The sequence below is a fragment of the Buteo buteo genome, chromosome 9 (genome assembly GCF_964188355.1).
Source record: "Buteo buteo chromosome 9, bButBut1.hap1.1, whole genome shotgun sequence".
In the NCBI taxonomy this organism is placed as follows: domain Eukaryota; kingdom Metazoa; phylum Chordata; class Aves; order Accipitriformes; family Accipitridae; genus Buteo; species Buteo buteo.
In genome coordinates this window covers 13,539,919-13,558,928 of record NC_134179.1, presented here as the reverse complement: position 1 = coordinate 13,558,928, position 19,010 = coordinate 13,539,919, and the positions used below count along the sequence as shown (strand labels likewise).

Here is a 19,010-nt window from a genome sequence, read left to right as displayed (position 1 = left end):
TAGAATGATCCCCATGTCAATTACTGTTTCCTCAAGATAATTTGACACACATTTTCTTAGTTAACAACATCATAAGTATCAGATCTAATTACAGGGAAAGCCATGTACATTATAAAATATAAATTAAAGTTTGTTTTATAGATTAAAAGCAAATCAATATTTAGCAATAACATTCTCAAAATGTTTTCTGTAATTACAGTATGACACTGATTAGTAATTCAGGCTGGAATTATGGGTCTTGGATTTATTATCCAGTAAACTGATAGGGAAACGCCTACCCTATTAAACCACAGTTCTCTGGGTGTTTCCTCTCCAGCCATAAAAGATGACAGCTGGGCCCTCGATGGCTTCAGGACAGTTCGATGCAAGTAGTATTGCTTGTGTGTTAACAGCATCATGAGAGTTCACTGGTGGTGCTGTCACGGTCAGAACTATATAATAGCCAGCAATTTCAAAGATTTGGAGAAGATGATTTTAGAAAAAATAAAATATGCTAATATGTTTTGCTTGTCAAAGCTAAACTTGGTTTACTTCTTTACAAATTTGTACTGTATTATATATTGTTTACATAGCACACAGTTCAATTGTAAGCATACATACAAGGAAGCAAATCTTACTGGTACCAAGTAATTACTAAAATTACTTTTAGCTAATCACAAGTACACATGCTGTCAGAGATGCACATTAAAGTGCTTGTTGTTTGCCTCTGGATATCTCTAAATTTAGAAAACAAACAAAAATGTCAGAAATAGAAATCAACAATTAATATTGCTGACTTGTAGCTAAAAAGCAAGATTATAACTACAACAATCAAGAAATGGAATGTAAAGAGATAACCACTGAGAGAAGCTGTTTCACAAAAAGTTTTGTTGGTTTGGGTTTTTTTTTCTCCTGAATTTTCCAAATTGGTAGGGGTTAAAACAGAACCCACAAAAATAAAACCAATTTTTTAGAAGTTTCTTTTTCTTTTCTTTCTTTCTTTTTTTTTTTTTTTTTCTGGTGAAGAAAGACTCTGTTTCTTTGCTACACAAAGACTCTTTCATTGCTTGGATCCTGAAGTGTTAAGCTAGTTACTCTGCTGTGCTATCTATTCAGACTGTCAAGAATTCCCTAAAATAAATCCAGTGTAAACAGGATCCATAGGTCCTGATGGTTGGAAATGGTGTGTGTGTAGGAGAGTGACATGAGCAAGCCAGAGCTTTGAGGTGGGTCTGCCTCAACTTTCTGTTCTAAGAAGCTCCCAAGTAAGACTCAAAAAGTCAAGTTTGACTTCAGCAGCAGCTGATTTTTTTCATAGTGAAAACTCAAGGCAAGTAGAAAATGACAGGAAAGGACATATAATCTCTGATACAAGAGTTATAGCTGTAACTCCCTGTCTCTCTCTTCTTCCTTGGCTTCAACAGCCTTCTGAGCTACAGCAAATTGTACCCTGCTGACTCTAGGGACTCTCCTCAGCCCTCTCTGTTCCCTCAGGGCCTGACTGATAGCTCCCTGCTCCCCAGAGTATCCTCTCCTTCTCCCACCTACTCCACTATTGACATTTCTCTCTCTGAGCATGCATCTGAGGACACCATGGGCAAATGTAGCACATACCACATGTCACAACACACAAACAACTCAAGGCATATTAGTGCCCCCATGGGACTTGCTAGAGCTGTTCAAAAAAAAAATCACAAGAAGAAGCAGGGTGTAGGATCCTTTCAGTGTAAAAGCACCAAGAAGAAGGCCATGAAAAGTCATCTACTTTTTTCTACTACATCAACTACAGAACATGGACATAAAGATCTAAGTGTGGAAAGATGTCTCACACCCCTGGTCAAGGGCAGATATCCAACAGAAAAGGACTTAATTTCATCCACTGAGGTTATGAAAGCAAGCTGATCCCTCAAATACACAAATATGCAGAGAAGCTACTAAGCAAGATTGGATAACAACATAGATCACCACTATGATCCATAGCTTTAAAGGTACAAACTGGTTGCAATTAGAGGCTTGACGCAGTTTTGACCGGAGAAATTATTATGTCACAGCAAAGGAGGGAAAATCCACAAGGCACATCTCACTAACCAAAACCCCATTCATTTTTTCCTGTTTCCTCAGCAGAACATCCAAAATACCTTGTTCTACATTGCAACAAGCCTAACTCCAAAGAGTTTGGACAGCAGAAATAATGACACAGGTTTAAGAAGGTAAAAAATCCTTCCTGCTCTTTGATTAACTGGGCTTCTTGATGGAGTTAAGTGCAAACAGCTGCCTGGACTTCAACCGAAAAGCCTAAATCTAAACACTCAGTGTTTACATGACCCAAACTTCTAATCAGGCAGCTGGATAATCCACCCATTTAAAGTATCCCTAAGAGTTTCAGGGAAATGTGATTTTCTTACAGCTAAGCCAATCAACAACCACTTTAAAAAACTCCAGCTACCAAGTTACTACTTTGGAACAGCAGTCTCAGCGGGATGGGGTCATGACCTCACAGGGAATCACAAAGCAATTTTGGTGGGATCCTTCCCCCTTTCTTTTTCTTTTTTTCTTTCTTTTTTTTTTTTCTTTGAGAAGTACAAATCTGAATCTCTAATTTCCTCTGTATTCAGATGCTGCAAGGTAATAAATTAGAGAAGGAGAAAAGCATAGAGCAGTGCTTACATGCATGCTGGCATTTGCTCACAGGACTTTAATCTAAAATCTTGTGAAATCCTGACCACATCCATCTGGAACCAAGGAACTTGGAAAAGGCAAAGTACAATCACCACCACCAGAGTCCATAATTTCTTAGGGGAAAAAAAGGAAAGAGAAGCAGGACCTAGGAATGAGAAGATTTTGCAGAAGAAGACTGTATAGATGTTTACAGGACCACTTATAGGATTCAATATTCCTTAAATTGACAGACACATTCGTAGTGACTTTAACTGGCCATAGCACTCCATGCTTAGGCCTCTATTCTCTTCTCACGATATTGTTTTACAACCATAACTTATTGTAAGGTCAGGCTCTCAGTTTGGTTTTATGTTTTGCTGAAATATTTTCACCTTATTGTAGTTTATCATTACTTACCAGATATCCCAATGTTTGTCTTTCTTTTTCTAAATTAGTAAAGTCCCTGTGATAAATCACATCCAGTCACACCTGTTAAGATAATGAGTGTCTGAACACAAATATTTTCCCTGGCCAATACCACAGTTAATAATTTGCTCATCCAGACAATGACTAACCATATATCTTATAATTCAACTAAATTTTACATGTCCCCCCAAAAAAGTGATTCTTCTTGGACTAAGCAGAGAAACATGGGCTTTACTTCTGAGTCTACTGCTGAGCTACAGGATGATCCTGGACAACTTGATACTTCTACGCCTCCATATCCCTACTTGTAAAAGGTGGCTGGTGATGTTTAGCTTTCTATTTGAGACATGGTAAAGCAAATTAGTTTTAGTAATGAACAATAATGCTCAAGACTGTATATAAAGTTGTATTTTAAAACTAGTGAAATAAATTGAAAACAAGAAAAAGATTTATCTTTTTCAAAGCAGGAAGTGATGCTTTTAGAATACATGGTAATAAAATAAAAATAAAAGGATATGCTTTTAGACAGAACTGATACAATCTGGCCATAGAGGAAATAAACTTCATTCAGTGTTTCTTCATTTTGCAAGACCCCAGCAGAGCAGCAGAGATACAGCACTGAAGATCCAACACTGGAGAAACAGCACTACATAATCCCTTTCAGATTATATGCCAAGTATTTTATTTTCTAGCCATAGAGGTTGAAAGATTTGGGGCCAAAGCTGAGAAAGAGCTTTTTTGTTTTTAAGAATTGTTTATAAATACTGCAATGTTGGAAGGAATGTGCCAAATTTTAATCTAGATCTGAATACACAGATGAAAATTTCTTGTGCTTTTCAGTCATAGTAAAGGTCCCTTTCAAATAACTTGAATATACTGGTAACAAAATGAAAAGCAGTAAAAGTTTGGCTTAACTTTTTATTACTCAAGGTTTCCAAGAATTTCTCCTGCTTATGGGTAGGTGTCCTTTCCACAAAGAAGCCCAGAAGAGAGCTCTTGCATTAATGTCCACTAACTCCTGCTGTACTAGACAATCACTGTATAACAGACACACGCTGTTCATTAATTCCTCAGCCAGCCTCTCTTGTCTTTACTGAATGATCTAATAACTGTCAGTGGGCAGCAGTGAGAACAAGAATATGTGATTTGATAGAAAAATTTCACATCCTTCACCTTCGTACTAAGAAGCCAGCTGTCACATCTGCTCTATTCTTAGCTCTGCCTGCTTCCTATTGGGACTACATGGCAATGTAGCTGCCCCCAGCTGAATTGCACAGTCCACTCCTACCTGCATCTCTAGCAAATTCCTATGGCTTTTTTAGGATTCTATAGCTCCTCTCATCTTTCCAGCTTCTTTTCCACTCCTGCGGCTGATCAGCACAGAAAGCAGAAAGTCTGGCAAAAAGAGTAGCAGAGTCCAGCACTAACCCCATGAAAGATGAAGTGGCAAGTGATAGGAAATTGGAAGATTATTTATAAAACACCAAAATAACTTCAGTTCCCTCCAGTTCTAATCCTCTTTTTCATCTGTAGGATGAGACCACCTCTATTTGGTTTTTTGGAGATGTGTTTGAGTTTAAGGTTCCCATTTAATTATTTTTAAAAGGCTGAGGGGAAGGTTGGAGAGCTCTGAGCTGCAGAAGCAAAAGCAGTCTATATTCTCCTCTCTGTGTGAGGCTTCAACTCTACGCACACCACAAGGTGAGCAAAAGGCATGCAACTAAGTCTGGCTGTTGTGTTGAGAAGGCATGGCAGAAGGTGACATCTAGCTCACAGGCTAGTCAGTAAAACACAGCATCAGACACCACTTGCAGTCTTTGCTGGGAACACGTCCTGTGCTGAAAGCACATGATGCAAGGCAAGTGCATACAGCACAACACAACAGAGGATGCCTCAAAGTGAGTCCCAATACAGCTCCTCAGCCTCTAGTCCATCACCACTGTGCACCAGCCTTCAGCCACAGGCCTTCTGGCAATGCCATTAAGGACCCTGTATTCATTACCATCACAGACCACAGCGCTTTCTTCCTTTGCTGAACAGCACAAAATATTTTTCTGAAGAACACCTACAGCATTTGTGTCCAGTTTCTCTCTTGAACATCTTTTTAATTATGTGGCTTTTAAGATTAAATGTCTCAATTAGGCAACTATTTATTTTCACTAAGAGTTCAGTTTGCTTTGCTTCCCAGCAACTTTCTGGACAGTCAGAATAATAGCAGTACTGTAATTCAAATAACTGTGTCCTAAAAAATAGATACATCTGCAGTATTTGCTGTTGAACAAGCAACCAAGCCCAAATATTATCTTGTAACTTTGAGAAATAAAATATAACAAGTATCAAGTGAAATATCCCTTCTACACTGACATCTTTCCAGTCTCCATTTTCTGTATCTTGAAAATGCAAATAAAGTCTTATCACAAGATGCAAATATAAATTTTTCAGCACCAAAAATATCACATCAGACTCATGTAGCCCTATACTTAGATTGCAATACACTCTCTGAAGAAAGAGTCATTTTTCAGTGTCTTAGCGTGGTGGGACTCGTCCACAACCTGAACTTACCACTCAGTAAGAACTTGTATGTGAGAATCTGAGTAATATAGCCCATTCAAAATAAGCCCACTTAAATCTTTTCTAAACCTTATTTAAACCTCTAAAAGACAATGTAGAAGAGTAACGTTAGTCTACGTGAGAACACCAGCCACAATACTATTACAACTGTCTATATGTATTCACCAATATCCATTGAAGGGTGTCATGGCAGGCAATGTAGTTTGGGTTTTTCTCCTTGTCCTGCGCTTTCTTAGCTGTTTTAACCTTGGACAACACATTTCCCTTTTCCCTTGTCTAGTAAGCAATAACTTGTTACAAAAAAAAGGCTATCATTTCCCTTTTCCCTTGTCTAGTAAGCAATAACTTGTTACAAAAAAAAGGCTATCTTGCTTATGCTTCTGAACATTATCTAACCTGCAAACAGCTCTAGTTAAGACTGCAAATTTAGGTGCCAAGGTGAGAAGTAATAGCAGTAGCTCCGTCTGCAGAAAATGAGGTGCAGAATATCTGGGTGTTTTAAGACAGAAGCTTTCCAGCTCTCAAACTGGCAGGCTTAGCTCTGCAACCTAACATACAGCCCCGCTGTGTGCTTACAGCTGCTTCAGGCCCAGTTAAATCAAGTTGTTCATACACAGTTCCAAACCCTATTTAACTTCACTGTATATCTCTGTATTCACACCAGCGCGTAAAGAGCCCCCAGCCAGCGGTATGGTGCAGAACCAGATGCTATCTACTCACTGACTCCATGTGGCACCATCCACAGCTGCAATGCAAATACTGCTTCCATTCTGTAGGGATTCCTAAGAAAATTTATTTGAAGTCTGAAAGTGATAAAGGGTAGTTATTCTGTGTAGTAAACAATTTTCTATAGTAAACAATTACATATTCAGCATCTGCTTATCTTGTTCAAAAAAAGAGTTTTTTTTTTAATAAAAACAGTAAGAACCATATTTAAAGATTTGAAACTCAGAGGTTTTTTTAACAAGGTCTGCTTATAGAAATTGGAAGGCCATTTTTTTCTAAAAGGATAATACAATTTTATAGAATTGCAAGCATCTCTACTAAATGTTTGCCTGTGTTTCTGCATAACTGAATAGAAAATGGTTACAAAAGAACAACCTCACAAATGCAGAATCATGCTGCCAAGATTAGGTACAGCTTGCTCATAGTTTCAGTGGGTGCCCCATAGTACTTCTGGGGGCCACAAAACATACTGTAACCAAGGCACTCTAAAAACAAGGGTGTCAAGCCACAGCCACTGGGAAAAAAAAAAAAAAAAACAAACCAAAAACCAAAAAAACCCTAAGGCAGAATTTTTAGAACAATCAAAAATACCATCAAATTACTTCACATGCGCAACATGTTCGTGATGGAGTAACTAGTGAAAAGCAACTAGTAAAAATAGGAAAATGAAAAGAAAAACAAAAACTATTTGATCTGCATAAAATGGGTTTTCACAAAATAGGAAAAACCAGGTTTCTCACAGGGATTCAAAGTTAAGCTACCTACTATCTGAAAGGAGAACCAGCTACTGTCTGTCAGCAGTGCGCTACTAACAGTTTATTAGTCTGCTGACATCTCCATCTAGAAAAAAACTGGTAAATTGTCTCAGGATGAGAGGCAACAGCGAGTGAAAAGGACTTGCTGTGATGTGGTGGTGGCAAGTAGGATTTTTTAGACATCTACACTTACTTTGTGATAAAATGCTTCTAAGATGGTGTCACTTCCCTCCCAGACAGCCCAGCTTTTCTTAGCGCCTGATACAGAATCAGTGACCTTCTGTGAATCGGAGCTAATCTCAGGATATGTCACATCTGTAGCAGGAGGAACAGCTGAGCAACACTTGTCCAGGCATAATTGAGCCTCAAGATTGCAGAGCAGTGCGTGATTAATTGGCTGAAGGATTCCTGATAAAGAGGAAGAGGATAATGACCTGCCTGGGTCAATGGATGGTGCTCTGCTTATCTGGAAGCATAACAGGCATTAAAAGAAATGCTCCTGATCAAGGTCACAGGGAATGGTGACAGATTCTGTGTGAGTGTGAATTTGAGGCATTTCAAAATCACATTCCACAGATGTGCACAGGGGTAAGCGTACTTAGGAAGAGTATTTTAATGCCTTTTATGGTTCTGGTTCCACCACCATTATTCACAAAAGTACTGCCAGGAGCCTAATCTTGAAGAGATCCACCGATCAGCTTTGCAAGTACTTCCACATAGACTTGGAAAAGGTAAGCCTATACCAAGGCAATTCTCACTTGATTTTCATGTGGATATTCTAGCTTGTTCCACGGTCCTCTTGGAAGCAAACAGGCAATGCTTCCACATTGGAAAAGGGGAAAGAGCCACCTGGAACAACTTCTGTGGGCAACAGCTGTGGTGACACATACATGTGACTCTTGGCTTAGGAACTGCTTTGGCTCTCTAGGACTGCTCAGCTAAGGTGAAAAGAGCATGTATCATTTCTACTTCACACATCCAGCTTCTCAGCAACCACGGCAACCTCCTTGGTGCACCCTCAGGAAAGGGAAGCCTTGAACATTTCTAAGAATGGACTTTAGAGCAAGTGCTGATTATAGCTCCATCGCAGTCTTGTGCTTCAGTCCACCAGGATGCCTTATGCAGATCAACTACATCTTGCGCAATAAGTTTGCAGCAGCAAAGCTGCTGTAAATATCTGCTGGGTAAGTTCAGGTAAATTTAACAAAAAGATGATAAACATTCATTTAAATTAATAAAGACAGCAATAAACAAAGATACCTTTTTATAACATAGCAGCAGTCTGCCCTGCCATCCAGAGGACTCCCTGTGTCTTATGGACAGTGCATCTTCTGGTACCTCTCCCTCAATGGCCTAAACAAATTTGACTGTCCAGATGGAAATTCCCCAGGGGGTTCACAGTTGGCTGATCTAGCCAGGCCTCTTCACAGGGAAGGGTAACTCTTCCCTCCTTACTCTTTGGATGAAAAACAATTTGTTTACTCAAACAGCTCCCCTCTTTTCTGGGTTGATAAGAATTTCACCTCCATCAAACAGCTGAACAGTTTTTTCTCTTAAACTCTAAATACTCATGAAAAAGATTCTATGGGAGCTGAGCTCTTTATGCTTCATGACTGCACTCCAGCTGCCTCTAGTCTAATGATGTTCTTTTCACCTGCCACACAGATTTTCATACACTGAGGTTACTGCTCAATTATACTGTTGCTTGTGGAAAATTGAAAGGATGGCAGTTTATTGGAAATAAGTGTGAGGTAGAGTCCTACAGGGAGGAAAGTCACTCTTTGAAGCTTCAGTCGGCATCGGTTTATATAGGCCACACATGAAAAGGTGTGGTGGGTCACCAGCTGACATATGCTCAGACGAAATCAAAAGTCATACTGGTTTTGGCACAAACACAAATGGGCAAAACATCAACTGGAACAGGATTTTTAGTCCTTAATGGAAAGTTTTCCACTTCAAACAACCACAACAAGTAGGAAAAATGATCTTAGAAGTTGTTCAGGACTGAAATAAAGCACGAAAAGTAACAACGAAGAGTTTGCAACCTACAGTATTTTCACACTTTTTCTATTCCCTCTCTGGGCATATGTGCCCATTCCAAAAAGTCAGCTGTTTGCTGCTAATTGTATAAGCCAGGCAAATGGGAGTTCATAGTTTCACACAGTTGTTCCATCCCTTGACAGGTCCATCTGGCAGCACGTGTCTTCTAAGCAAACTGGAAATGGCCAAGTTGCCATGAGCGATCCATAGCCTTACCCTGAGAAAAAAACAGTATTCAAACTGGGCTGCCCTTGAACAATGGCATGAGTATTGCCCATCTCCAGAGAGAAAAGACTTGGCTACTTCCTGTTTCACTCAAAGATTTATAGCTGATCATCATACAATAACTGCTGGTTAAGAGTTATTAATCCTTCCAGACCCACTTCACATTAGTGACTAATCCAAACTTATTTGGTGCATAAATCACTGGGCACTAAAGCATTATGTGTTCCCTCCTCTTTGGCTGTAATTCTGAATCCTTGAGGGTGTTCTTTTACAAACCCCTAATCTATTTTTGTGGCTACAAATGTGCTGAGCTGAATTCTAATTTATAATCTCACTTCTTGCTCATGCAGCAATTTCCCTCTCCCCAGCACCTAGCTTTCAAGTGTCCCACTTTGTAGTGCACTGCCCTCCGATGAGTTCTCAATAATAGAGCTCAAATCCAGCTCTAAAAGCAGCTCCCCTGCCAAAGCTCACTTGGTGTTACAGAACCCTTGTATACTACTGAAGCACAGAGGTGAGAAGATTAACTAAGGGAATTTGCAAGGTGGGACACATACAGAAAAGCTCGGCAATATTTCTGTCTGAGCTTTATTCTTGTACAAATAGTTCAGAAGTATTAAACATACAAAACAGGATATAGAGGGCATTTTTCTTTGTGTTCTGAGGACTACAGTGTTCTCTAAAATAGAAAGTGATAAAATGCACTGAAGTGGTCTTCTCCTCCTCCCTTAGACATGGCTGTTCCCTTTCACACTGAAACAACTCACATGGCCAGAGCCTTTCACAAGAGAACACTGCTCCCTCCGTGTGCTTTGAATGTTCACACAGCAGGGGATGTCTGTTACTACTCATTTGTACAGCAGTATGCAGTGGTCCCTGATTTTGTTTGGTGAATCTAGATGCTGCTTTAATTTAGTTTTTTTAAAACCTTATTAAGTTTTTATGTATGTTTTTACATTTTCTGCATTTCTGTTGAGAAATCTAGTCTGGGCAAAACAGCATGTGTAGAACATAGGAGTTTCATGTTCTCAGAGTTAATCAAGCTTTTACATGAAGACATGCAGATGGCTAATATTCTGATGCTGCTATTTTAATTCATGTCAACATATGCATAAACTGTACTGCCGTACATGAGGTCGTTCTTCCACAGCAACTAGCTGCTACTCTTACAAATTCATAAAAATGGACATAATTTGGCTCCCTGCGAGGAGGTTGGCATTTATCGTAAATATACTTTGTCATAAGAACAACAAGCTCTTCGTTTTCCTCTAGAGCAGTGCTTGGGGGTTTCACTTCTGAGAGTACTGTTACAATTGACCAATCTGATCTATAGATAGAATACAGTCATCAATTAATCCAGCCTACTACTGATTCAAAGATTTTATATTACAGAAAATTATTCCATAGATTCTCTCTACTGTGTTAAAAAATTGGTACTTTTAAATAAAAAATTCTAAAAAAAAAAAATTAAAAAATATTTCCTTTTATGGTCTGTATTTGTCATGCCTTTGCTTCTATCTGAGCTTTGCTATTAGACCAAGAAGGGCACTAATATAAAAAATTTTCTCCCCACCTTACCATCTTTCCATTTTCTCTTAGCCAAATCAAAGTGAGTTGAAATATATCTGCAAAAGCAACTCCCAGTTTTTCACCACATCTAACCAGTAGAAAGCCAACTGCTGATGCACACTGCCAGGTAGCCAGGGCACCTATTTTCTGATGCAGCAGTGTGAAACACACACTGGGAGCTTTTGTTAAGACTCCATCGCAGGATCCAGGTAGTCACAGTAAACTCCCTTTGTGAGCACTGGAGGGAACAGGTACTTGAAGACAAAAGCAATCTCATCCTAAAGCAGACATCTGAAATAGGTGACTTCAATCATCTAAAATCCTCTTTGCTCATTATAACAGGAGACCAGGATAAGTAACACAGATGGAGATACCAGAATTGTAGCTATTTCCAGCAGTTTCCACCCAGGCACTGTAGGTATATACCATCTACAGTCCTCATTTGTCTATCATAAAGAGACAAAGCCACAGCCTATGCAGCATTTGAGAACTAGGAAGCCACTTGCACTGGGAGAAGGGACATCTTGGTCTTCTAAACACTTAGAATGAGAAGCATCCAGGAGAAGTCTGGCTTTAGATTAACACCTCACTCTTCTCCACTGTTTTTCATTTGTGGATCTCAAAGTATCTCACAAAGCAAATCAATGTTATTATTCCTGCTTTACTTCTCCAGGGTCATCTAGCATAGACACAAGCTGAACTCTAATGCTCTGAAACACTGCTCAGTACCACACAAGCCACACACTTTCCCCTAAACAAGCATTAGAGTAATGTTATCTCCAGAAATACTGAAATCTGGGATTCACAGTATGAATCTAAAACTAAGTTTCTAAAATAAATGAAAATAAAATAAGTGCAATTATAAATGTAAATTAAATAAGAAGCAACTTATCTGGACTGATGTTTTAGGCATCTGTCTTGAAATTTACAGTGCAGAAATAATATCACTCTGACATCACAAGTATGTACTTCTGTGCATTGAGAAAATCCTGCTGTTTATTTGAATCTTTTGAAGTCTAGTATCAACATAGCTTCTTAGTCCCCAGAGTGTCCTCAAAGTTTGAGATTTGTATTTTTAACTTCTATACTTACTGACATTCCATTCACGCTATTTGGCTGTTCTCCCCATCAGGGCTTCATCAGCTATCGCTCTGATTTTGGCACCACCGAGCTTATTTGCTTTACCATTTCCTAAATGCCTGTGTGAAGAAGAGGTGTGGCGTGCTATGCCAACTAGTTCACCCACACAAAAACTGTGTTAGCTTAAGAGCTGAAGCTCTTTGAGGGCATTTTCCTATCAATGGAATCACCATAAAACAAGGAAATCATCAGTTAGGGCAGCACTGATGCTCAGGCCAGTTGTACACACCATGTTTTACATGTCTTGCTGCCCACACACGGTAATACCTACAGGCTCTCACTGACCCCCACTTCCACACAACAAGCTCACCCACACCTCCAGGATTCAGCCACTCAGAGTGCATCTACTCAGTCCCTGAAGCACACCCACCCACCACAGTAGGAAGTGGAAGTGGCAGGAGGGACAAAGCCCGTGGAGACAGCATGAAGCGGCAGCTTAGTGTCAGCAGGCATGGGGAGGAGCAGCACTCTGCCGTTCACTTGCAGCATATTGCATCCCCCTCAGAGACATACTCCTGCAGAGCTCAGAGTACACAAAGACTACTGTTTGATTCCACTTTAAACAATTTTAGCTGTACTCAAACAATAGACTCCCTTAAAGCTTCAAGAATCCCTTAAAAAAATCCTTTGCATCTGTCAAAATTTTTTGCTGAATTTTTCAAATCGTGCTGCCAAAAAAGGAAAAACAAAATTGAATCAAGGAATTTGATGGTTGCAAAAGCCAACATTATTTAGTCTGAATCCAGAATATTTTAGAAAGCTTGTTATAAAACAGGGTGATGCAGGAAGAGGATAGAAAGTGCTTCATTCATGATTTATTCTAATGTTGGATTTCAAGGGTGCTGTTAGGGAAGTACAGGTAGAGCCTGTCAAGTAAAATGTCACCACTTGGTTTTAATAAGGCAGAGAAGATACAGGGGTTTCAGGGCCTGGTATTTTATGCTACCATCAGAAAGCAAATGCAGCCAGGAGACAGCAGTCCTCAGGATAGCACTGCTCGAGTCCTCTGTATTTCAGACCTTGACGGTGCATTGGACAGGAAGATTATGACCACGTGAAATTTGAATTCAGTCTCATTGTTAAGAGTCTTGATGACAAATAACTATTTTCCTAGCAAAACCCTTTCCTCTGTATGACATCACTTGCAATATACCCATCCTGGCACTGTATGGTAAAGTACCAGACACAAGTAGGGCCTGGTCCTGGGGGGGTAGCTAACTAAGAAGAAACACAGTTTGGAAGTCAGCACTGTCTGAGTCATTGCATGTTGTCCTCACAGAGCAAAATGCAAAGAGGAAAAGCAAGCTGGACACACCAACTAAGTTGGCAGGAGCACAGGAATTTTTTTAGCTGCCATAAAGACCTACTGAAACAAGAGCTTTCCAAATCTCTGCAGGTATGTCTGTGACTTTTCCATCATCAGTAGCCTGCTGCTTAGGGAAGCATAGCATTAGGCTTTCTTTAAAGGGTTTTAAAAGCCCCTCTGTTCACTTTCAACTATTCATCACGGTCATTTGAAGCTGTCTTTTGCACTCCTCCTTCTTCTTACTCACATCTGGTGCTGCATGTTACTACACTGCAACCATAAATTACGAAGGAATGATATGGAGATACTGGATGCTCTGTTCCAGTGTTCTCACAGCCAACCATTCAATAAAGTTCTTATGCTTCCACTACAATAAATATATAGGAGAAGGGGGTGGAGGTACAAAGTTCCCCATTCTAGAATATAGCTGTTAAATAGCACTTTATTAGCAGGGTCAGCAAGCATATATGCTGAAAAATAAATAGCATATTTTAAAAAGAGGATTTCGTCCCTCAGTGAGTACATTCACATTGAAAACTCCAGAACAGCCAAGTTTTAGCAAAAGCATTTCAGAAAGGGATGATCTCTGTCAGTAGTCGGTCTCCTGGCAAAATCTGGCATTTGCATGTCCTACATACAAGAGGCTGAAGTAGGAGAAGGCTGGTTTTAATTGTCTTTGCTCCAGACATATGATACGACAGTATGTTGTCCCAACACATGAACCTGTTATGCAGTTACACAGATCATATCAGATAGTGCTCTGCACTTGGTGAGCATTTCTGTACCCATGTGATATTCCACTGTTCTCAATCTCTGCTGTGCAAGTATATCCTATTCCATAACTGATTTGGCTGATTATGGAAATGGAGGGGAAACTGCAATCAGTTTTGCATTTTTTTCCAAATGACAATTGAAATTACGCAGTCAGCATTAGGCTTGTTAGCTTCCATTTCCATCTTCATCAGAAGCTCTCTACCACTGGTGTACAAGTGTCTCTGGAAGAGAAGCCTCTTTAAGTGGAGACTTGAAGAAATGGGGTTTGGCTAGTGGTCATTAAATGGTTCTTTAAATGCACGATTACAGAAGATGGCATTTCCAGTGGTGTAAGTAAACTGTGCAAGTACGAGCACTTCAAAGTCTAGAATGGAGCTGTGAAAACTATGTTAATCTCCTTTCAAAACTCTCCTTCCCATACACTTATGGTAAAAAATTCCTTGAGAATTAATACATTAGGGCCTGTCTTCTCTGTAAAAGCTATTTTTGGTTTATCATTAAGGGTAAATATATTCATTCTGGATATTTTCTGAAGATGTTCTTGAGTTCCAGTGTCTTGAGGACAGGTACCACTGTAGTATTTATGTGAGAGCTGACCACAGAAAAAATGTTCCGGTTCTATGATTCACAACCCCACATAAACCAGGTCTTGCACACAGCTTAAAAGAAATGAATCTCAAGAGCTTGTCATCACCTCTACGGTTCCCAGGGAAATGATGAGAAATCTTTTTAACTGTCTCAGTGGACATTAGGCCCTTACCTTTCTTGACTGCCCACCTTAATTTCTCAACCTTGTTTTACTGAGCACCGATTTTAAAAAAATTACTTGCATCACCATATAGAAAGTTGCCTGTGCACTTGGACAGCAAATGGAATACATGAAACTCAAGAAAAAGGCAAAAGACATAGTAATGTAAGGCAGTAAAGCATTTGGAGTGCCTCCTAGCAGGAAGGCACTCAGGGGTTAAACTGGACTACATTGAAAGAAATCACTGGTGAAGGGTTCATTTATTTACATTCCCATTAGAGGAGTCTACAAAGACATACATCAACAGAAACAAACCATTTTAGTGCATTCATTGACTGAACATCCATCAGTGAACACGATCTATGCCAGCATGTCTTAGGAGTGACAAGATATTATTACTGTAGTGCCAAAGGAGGAGCGGGGCAGGGGAATGAACAAAAGGGAGTGCTTATCCTTGCCCTAACAATGAGCCCTATTCTCTTTCACTGCACCTGAGCTCCAAGGCTTCAAAACCAATGAACTTTTTTCATTGGCCACTAACAGATATGCTGTGGTTTGCTTCACGGCTGATAGCATACGAATCCTTGGCGGTGTACCATGTTTCCTTAAAAGGAGCCCTTCCTCTCATAGCATCTCTTGACTACTGTATCACCTCTGTTAAATAAATGACATCATCTCACCCATCAACCACATGCAGCTTTACTCCTTCCCCCTTCCTTCCCACTGTTTGCACTCACTGTTTATTTTTTTAAGCACCTAACCCCCTATTAATCCACCAGACAGTACAAAAGATCCATTTGTGAGAGACAGCGATTAGAGCTGTAAGCACTCAGTCTTTCTGTGTAACACCTGTTTCATTCAAATAACCAAAGGAAAAAAAGCAGAAAGCAAGACAAACTGCTGGTGGAAATGGAGAGAAATGGGAGAAAAATCCTAATGTGATAAGAGCTACCAAACTTCGGATGGCAGTCTTCTTGCCTTCTTCAACCAGTAGTGCAGAAAACACACACAGCATCTACAATACCAAGCTCAGGTGCCTGTGACATTGGTAGACTCCTTATCGACCATGTCCCTGCTCTTAACTCTTAACATTGTGGAGAAATGTGCAAACTACTTAACTGAAATATTTTTTGCAGTTTTCTTTATTATTTTTTCCTTTGCCTAAAATTTAAATTAAAAAGGCTGACACCATCCTAAAATTTGAACTATTTCAACCATTTCTGAAACATCCTCAGCACCAAAAGTGGACATTTCCATTGTCCCAGTTTTTATGGGTTTTTTTTCCAACAGCACCAACATCTGTCCCCATTTTGAAAAATGAGTACTTTAAGAGAGAATGAACATGGCTTTGTACTTTCATAATCATTTTGGTCAGTCATATAAATGTAAGGGCAGCCTTCATATATATAAACACATATAGAAAGGGTCAGTAACTAGATTGCTGTTGAATTTGTCTTCTTTGAATAGAAGGTAAGTGACAATATACAAACAAAACCACCAAGTGGCACAGCATGGCTCTGAGTCATTCTCTCTCTTTTATGAAATGAGAGGAAATTATATACCAGATTGTATAAGCACCACAGGCAATAACTAAAGCTGGAAGAAGGCCAAGCTGCATTAAGAGCTTCTATTTGATCTAGTTCAAGATCCCTAAACACCCAATGCCTGATGAAGTCAGTGGAAAGGCTCCTATCAATTTCAAAAGGTGCTGTATTGAACCCAACATAGTTGGTAAACAATACTGCATGGAACCAGGAACAGAGCTGACACTATAGCAATTAAGTTCATCACCACACTGGAAAGCAGGCTGTGGTAATACACCCAGTAACCATATTTCAAGACTGATCAGCTTTTCCTCTTTCCAGGGCAATCTGTCCTCTTCAGTAGTTTTAAGCCTCTGAAATTAATGGGATTACTCAAGGAATAATGCACCACAGAACCTGAATATTTATGGTAAATCTACCGCAGCAATTTCTAATGTACTGTCATCCAAGAATTCTGAATAAAACATCAACAATGCAAAGACAGATCTCCAACTGATATAAATCAGCTGTTTCCCTTTCAAAGCAATGGAGCTGCAACAATTTGCAACTAACAAAACCACATCTTAGCATTTTCAAAATTAAAATAAGTTTTGCAGTATTTACAGCTAAAAGCAGACCCTTGCTTTATTTTCTTACAGTATAATAATAGCTCATTTCTTGTAAAATAATAGATCATTTCTGTTGCCTCAAAGTGCAATTTTTTTTTTGCTTATCGCAAAAGTGTAGGCATTGTAAGAAACTATTTAGATTCCAGTTGGTTTCTTTTAAGTTGCACTGCTTATACATTAGTAACTTCCTTAAGAAGTCCCCAGAGGAAATGAAGCATGTATTACATAAGCAAGTGTATACAGAGGAATAATACAAAACACACCTTTTCTTCTCTTTTCTAAACTCTTTAACAACACATAGAAACAAATACATATATGTGTGTGCGTGTAATGAGTATATGTGTACGTAGATACATAGCTGTACCTAGCTACATACATTGTTATAGTAACAGTCATCCTTTCATACCGCTCATCAATAGCAGGTTTTACTCACCTGATGGGCAATTTGCCATCGGGGCCATCCTGTCTGTCAGCATGCCTTATCTGCTATCATGCCTTTCTTCAGATCTGTAGTTACAAGTAAGAAAAGGTTGGATATCTGTCTCCTCCTAAACACAATAAAATTAAAGCTGTAATTAGCAGCCTGCCCTGGACAACCAGGTTACATTCCACTCCACATGTAGAGCCCATGCAGAAGTGACAGGCCCCTGAGGACAATATGCGAGCCAAAAGGAGAAAGTTAGCCCTGAGGTGTTCAAACTCAGAACCAGGCTAAAAATAAATGTGAGTTAAGCTCATTCTTTCTTTAGGAGGCTGAATTATAGAGAGGACTTCGTGTTTGGATGGCACCAGGATACCCGCAAGGTAGTCCGGGTTGAAGAAATTGGGCTTCAGAAAAATGAACTCAAATGAAGTATTTTCCTATTGATACTGACTAGTCATGTTAAGGTAAAAATGACCCCAGAAAAATAAAACAAACAAAATATTATTACCTTTCTGAAATAGGAGATATCAATAATTTAAAAAAAAATGAAGGAATTAATTAAAAGTACTTCAAATGTTATTGATTTTGTTAACTCTGTGTATACACTGTATACTGCTGTGCCCTGTGGTGGGGTTGCTGGAACCAGCCGGAACTGGCCAGAACCGGCTGGAACCGGCCATGCCCAGCAAGGGGCAGCCCCCACCTCTCCTCACAGCGCGGCCAACGCCCAGGCACCCACAGCCAGACAGGGAGCAGCAGCACTGCTGTTCAAAAATAGTGAGAAATTAGCCACAAATAGGTCCTGAAGATTTTCACAAAAGCCGGGCTCCCAGCGGTGACTGAAAACTGCCCCATTCTGTATTGGCAGTGATAATCAGCCGCACGTCACTCACCCCTTCTTTACAGACCCCAGTCTGAAGTGACTCCTGACACCTAGCAGCCCAGGAAACACTGCAATTTTAAACTTCTAGCAGAAATTTGGGTTCAATGATGCCACTTCTCACCCAACAGAGATCATTCCATCTTAATTAACCAAACTCAAGTAAGCGCCTATGTCAAATGAATTAGCAACACGCACATAATCCCATCACATGTATTCTCATTAGAGTATCTGTGCTTCAGCTGACGGATCTGTCATTAACACAAACATACTTTAGCTCTGCTTATAATCGAAACCTTACTTCTGGCCAGCCATTTGGCTGGGAGAGCCAGGAGAACTACTTTTTCCATGTTCACAAACATCTCCGCTAGTCCTTGGTGTCACCACCTGATTAGATCTCTGGCACCGCTGGCTCCTCTTTGGCAACAAGGGGAGCATCGTCTCACCAAGCCTGCGAGCCTGTGTTAAAATTGGGCTTGAGGTTGAAGGCAGAGAAGAAAGAATGGCCAATTTCCCACGTAACAAACTTGCTTTTCTGCAGATCAGCTGGTTTTTCCTTAGCAAAAAGGAATAATTAACTAATGAGATCAATCAAGAACACAGGGTACCTGAAGCTACTGTTCCCTCCAAACCTTGC

The 19,010-nt window shown here is 39.8% G+C and overlaps 1 protein-coding gene across 1 annotated transcript in view; it reads right to left on the bottom strand.

Moving 5' to 3' along the window:
• BMP2 (bone morphogenetic protein 2) overlaps window positions 1-17,616 on the bottom strand; it is a 195,161-nt gene extending 177,545 nt beyond the window's left edge. Inside the window, exon 1 of the mRNA XM_075035443.1 lies at window positions 17,503-17,616. The gene's annotated coding sequence lies outside the window, so the exon portion shown is untranslated. The remainder of the gene's footprint in view (window positions 1-17,502) is intronic.
• Window positions 17,617-19,010: the final 1,394 nt, after the last annotated feature.